General features: G+C 57.4%; 2 pseudogenes; both read left to right on the forward strand.

Annotated features, from left to right (window-relative positions):
- Window positions 1-343, forward strand: LOC103739945 (annotated as a pseudogene).
- Window positions 344-2,015: 1,672 nt separating this feature from the next.
- LOC103739974 lies at window positions 2,016-2,771 on the forward strand (annotated as a pseudogene).
- Window positions 2,772-5,645: the final 2,874 nt, after the last annotated feature.

Genomic DNA, 5,645 nt, shown 5'->3' on the forward strand with positions numbered 1-5,645 from the left:
ATGACCAAGAAAAGCAGAAATAACGGTTGCGCCAAAAAGGCCCTGGTCATGTGCAGCCCATCCGCGCACAAACTGCACCCAGTGTGTGCCTAAGGACCAAGCCATTAAGAAGTTCGTTATTCGGAACATAGTAGAGGCTGCCTCCCTCGGGGACATTTCTGAAGCGAGTGTCTTTGACGCTTACGCACTTCCCAAGCTCTATGTCAAGCTGTACTCCGTGAGCTGTGCCATTCACAGCAAGGTGGTCTGGCATTGATCTCCAGAAGCTGGGAAAGACCAAACACCTCCACCATGATTTAGACCTGCTGGTGCTGCCCCATGACCGCCACCAAAGCCCATGTAAAGACCTGACTTTACAAGGACAGAAGAAAACCCATCTTTTAGGAAAATAAAATTAAATGGAAATTTTAATTAAAAAAGAAAAAACAAGGTGTGTGGCACCGGAGGAGCCACACCTACGGCTGTCATCTGCCTCCACATGCACATGCACCCGCACATCCACACATGCGCACAGACACAAAGAAAGCCACAGGGTCACATACACAGCCACTGCAGACGCCTGAGAGGGACTCTCTGAGACACCCACACTACCCACGTTTCTCCTTCCAGACACTTCATAAATTTTTGAACTGTTTCACTCTGGCTCATCCGGAAATGCTTTTCTGTGTTGGTCAAGGATCCAGCTGTGCCTGACTGGAGGTCTCAAAGGGGGAAGGGAACTGGAATGCTGGGCTCATAGCTCAGACTGCTGGCTTTGTTTCCCACTCATGGTGGTCAGGAAGAGTGGGAGGAGGAATCCCTCCTCATGGCCCAATTATTAGCCCCTCAGGGCCAAAACGCCTCACCAGCACCACCTGCTGGGGACCATACCTCCAACCTCCTATCCAAATGACAGCAGTCTTGAGGAGGGAACCCACACAGGTGTGTCTGATATGACTCTGGAAGGCAGGCCATGTTCATAGACCCTGACCCCTCACATACCACACCGCCACTGGCATCATCAGCCCAGAGACTGTTCAGTCAATCTGGCTTTCCCAGGACCGGCCCCTAGCCCCTCTGGCTCCTCCCTTCTCCCACGTGCAATGCATGACAGCTCACATGGTCCCCTGATGACCTCTGCTCCCTGTTACAGGCTAGTCTAGGACTCCAAACCCCTGCGGAGGAGAGTGGACGCTGAAACTCTCCCTCCCAGGAAAGACTGCAGCCACTGAGGACTGTTCCACCCGAAGCGCCACCCAGGGCCCCTAGACAGCACTCTGGGGCTCAGCTAAGGTATGTAGTAGTCACAGGGACTCCGAGGCAGAGGGACTCCAACAGAGTCCTGAGCAAGTTCAAGAGCAGCCAGGCACTGATCTCCCACCTGGGCAAGCACCAAGCCCCAGTCAAAGCTGCCTCAAAACCAGGCAGGGAGCTGGAATAGCAGCTTATAGCAGGATGGGCTCTTCCCAGCAAGGTAGCCACCCCTCAGCCATGCACAGGCCCACAGCAGCCCTGTCCAACCCCACCACCAGAATGAGCATAGCAGGGGACAAGGAACAGCCACAGGCCTTGGGCCACCTCCATCTAGGCCAAGGCCAAGGGAAGGAGAGACTGCCACAGCCACTGGGGGAGCCAACCTGGAGTCTCTACCTCCCTCACCCCCAGGGACTTGGTGGCAAAGTTAAAAGAAAGGGGCCATATCCAGTGCTGGTAGGACATTCTGGAAGCACAGCTCCAACTCCCCACCAAGGGAATCCAGACCCACTCACTGACCCCTGCTGTCTCCCACCCATGTCCCCTCTCTGTCAGTAACCTGACCAGGATGGCCAGTCCAGCACAACACACAGCCCAGACATTTATGAGCTGGGCTGCATCTGCTACTTAATGAGGCTCTCCAAAGTAAGCCACCGACACCGACAAGGAAAGACCTGCCACCAGGCTGCCTGTCCCAACAACACAGCTCACAGGGTATAAAAACTCACCCAGCACCTCACTCACACACCCACACACTCACACCTCCTCCCACCCCAACCGCCATGGCCACCTCCACCATGTCCGTCTGCTCCAGTGACCTGAGCTACGACAGCCAGGTCTGCCTGCCCGGCTCCTGTGGTTCCTACACAGAGTCCTCCTGGCAGGTGGATGACTACCCAGAGAGCTGCTGCGAGCCCTGCTGCATCCCCAGTGGCTGCCAGTCCAGCTGCTGCACCCCAGCCCGCTGCCTGACCCCCGTCTGCACCCCAGTGAGCTGTGTGTCCAGCCCCTGTTGCCAATCCACCTGCGCCAGCTCCTGCACACCATGCTGTCAACAGTCCAGCTGTAGCTCCTCCCCCTGCGGCAGCTCCTCCCCCTGCTGTGTGACCCTCTGCTGCAAGCCCGTCTGCTGCACACCAGTCTGCTGTAAACCTGTCTGCTGTGCTCCCGTCTGCTCTGGATCCCCCTGCGGCCAGCAGTCTAGCTGCCAGCCCTCAAGCTCCCAGTCGTCCTGCTGTGTGCCCCTCTGCTGCTAGCCCGTCTGCTGCAGACCCTGCTCCAGCGTGTCCCTGCTCTGCCGTCCTGCGTGCCGACCTGCCTGCTGCGTGCCCGCCTCCTCCTGCTGTGCCTCCTCCTGCCAGCCCAGCTGCTGCCGCGGGTCCTCCTCCGTGTCCCTGCTCTGCCGCCCAGCCTGCTCCAGCCAGGCCTGCTGTGGCCTCTCCTCAGACAGAAGTCCAGCTGCTGACAAGCTTGTCCTGAAGTGCCCCTGGGACTCCAGCCCTCCCCTGCTCGGACTCTGCTATACCACAGTGGCCTGAAGGATTTAGATGCAGAAACAGCCCTGGCACTGGCTCAGCATGATAGCTCAGTGATGGCACACCCCAACAGCCAGGACCCTCTCCCATCCGCCTCCTTATGAAAGGTGGTGTCACAGAATACCCAAGTTTCCGTGGAAGCATCGTGCTCCCTCCCCCAGCACTCCCACCCCACCTGCCCCTGCATCCCCACTGCATGGCTTGCTCTTAGTTAATAAACTTCTCTTCCTGACTTCTGGATGTCCCTCTCCCTGCTTCCTTCGAGGGTCAGTAACATCAAGAACAAGCCTGTCCTGGGAGCATTTCCAGGTGAGCTGCAGGGACCCTGGCTGTTTTACAGCAGGGCCAGAGCCTCTCTGAGGCTGGTGGCTGCTGGCTGTACTAGCCAGTAGAGAGCCCTGCTACCCCAAGTCTCACCATCACTGGTCAGTCGTGGACACTCGGGAACAGGAGGGGCCAGCAGGGATATGGTACAGTGAAAACACGAGACCTCCCAAGCAGGACCCTGCTACCTCTTTATTCTAATGTTGGGACCTGTACATCTTCTATGTCCCCATGAAGGCCCAGGTACACCCTGGGGTGGGGGGGGCAGTCAAGGAAAAAGAGGCCAAAGGGCAGGGGCCACCCACTCTGGAGTCTGGGGCCCACACCTGCTCTCCGGAGTGGTTTCCCCTTGGGCCAGTCTGGGTGGCCCCCACATTTCTCGAGCTCCCATGCCCTCACAGCCATCACAGGCTGGCCTGTCTCCCTCCATTCTCAGGCCAGTGTCCTCTGAGCTATGGATCCTACTCTGCTCATGCAGGGAGACAAGCTGGTAGGTTACCAGGCTATAAACCCAGGAGGCCGACACACCCAAGACTCCTGGCCCTCAATATGCCTGGGCTGTGGCCAGCAGAGAGGAGGCCCTGTGGGGACCCTGTTCCTGCCCACACACCAGGCCTTCCAGCCTTCTGGGGCTGTGGACACAGGTGGCAGCCTGACCCCGCCTCCAGCTTTCTCTTGGCAACCCTCCTATGAAGAAGTGAGAGAAGTCAGCTCCACTGAGCCAGAAAACTCCTTCACTCACCCTGTCTGGGACTGAGCCCCTCCCCCAGCCTATACCCAGCAGCTTCTGAGACCAGTGGCCTGGGGACCCTGAGCTCCATGCTGCTGGGGCCACCCACTGAGGAGGAAACCTGAGCAGGGGCACTTCATAAAAAGTCCTCAGAACACAGAATCCCAGACCCACCTGGGATGGCCGTATGGACAAAGCCCTAAACACTGTGAAACAGCAGATTTGGCTTGGCCATAAGGCACACAGCACATCTGTGACTGGACAGGGAGGGCCTTGGGCACAGTCGATGGTCGGGTAACTCCTCACTGGAGAGATGTTCAAACGATGAGGACAGAGCGGCTCTCAGGTTCTGGCTGAATTTTACCCCAAGCCCTGGCAGAGCACCTGCGTGGGGAAGGTGCCAGGGATCTGCAGAGACCTTACAGGCTCACCTGAATGCACATCCTGTCCTCTGAGACAATGACCTCCATTAGTGTCTGTCACCCTTCCCTGGCTTATCCCCAGATGCTAAGCCAGGCACCAGAGAGGCCGGAGTGCATGGGTTTGCCTGCGGGTGGCAGTGTGTCAGCCCTAGGGAGCACCCCACGGCCTGCTGCTGACCTGCAGCACAGCCTCCTTGGAGCACACACCTGGGTGAGAGGAACTATGAGTCCCATTGCCTGGAGGTCATGCAGAATTCCTGCATGTCCACACACTTGCACACACACTTGTCCATACCGTCTGTTGGCTCACAGGCCTCTAGCCTCCTGGTACACACTTCCCCTGAAGTCCCTTGGCACAATCCACACAGTCTACCCACTTTGGAAATAAGGGGGCTGCTGGCCACCAACCTCCCCACCCCAGAAGGGGATAAACTTTCATCTCTTTTTCCTTAGCATCAAGTGGTGAGTGTCAGAACCTTTGTGACAGTGCTGGACAGCACAACAGTGGGGTTCACCGGGACCCCCCTGAAGTCTCAGCCAAAGTCTCTCAGCCTGGCCTGGGATCGGATGAACGGAACTGTGAGGCACTGGCCCAGCCCACCTCTCAGGACAGGGATCCCCACCAGCCATCTGGCTGAGTCTCAGGTGGGGATCAGGAGCCCAGCACTTCCTCAGATGGAGGTCTACAGGAAGAGGGTCACCATCACTGCTGGGACTCCTCAGGACTGGGAGAGAAGAGGGTGTCCCTACCTGCCCTACCCCAGTATAGAGCTGAGGGTGGGCAACCAAGCAAGTACAGAAGAGGGGGCACAATGACAGGCAAGGCAGAGCACAGTGGACATCTTGGGGTGCTCTTCTGTGCTGTGAATGACAGTAAGCAGCAAGCTGTGTTCCCCCAGGCTCAGTAGCTGAGCCCCTGATCCTCTACGGGGGTGGGGGGGGGCACCGACTAAGAACAAGAATGGATTCAATAAACAAAAGCAATAGACATAAAAGCCAAAGCGGAGCCCCTGATCCTCTACGGGGGTGGGGGGGGCACCGACTAAGAACAAGAATGGATTCAATAAACAAAAGCAATAGACATAAAAGCCAAAGCAGTCAGGGTAGATTCCATACACAGGTGCCACCTCCCAAGGACTCCCAGACCTCCAAAACCACCCAGCAGGTGAAGCTGAGCCTTTCACCACACACCACCCCCAGCATAGAGGAGCTCTAGGGGACACCCATTTCCCTTCTGTGCTACCCCTCCAAAGTCTCCCCTACCCCCCAAAATAGTAGTCCCATGTGCACAGCTGAAGGGAAGCTGGAGCTAGGGGACTCCAGAAGACTGGTCCGACTCTGCCTCTGGCCTCCAACACAGAAGTGCTGTGTGCACCTGGGCAGCTAACAGCTGGCTGGAAA

Source organism: Nannospalax galili, unplaced genomic scaffold, assembly GCF_000622305.1.
Source record: "Nannospalax galili isolate Female #2095 unplaced genomic scaffold, S.galili_v1.0 scaffold619, whole genome shotgun sequence".
Classification (NCBI taxonomy): domain Eukaryota; kingdom Metazoa; phylum Chordata; class Mammalia; order Rodentia; family Spalacidae; genus Nannospalax; species Nannospalax galili.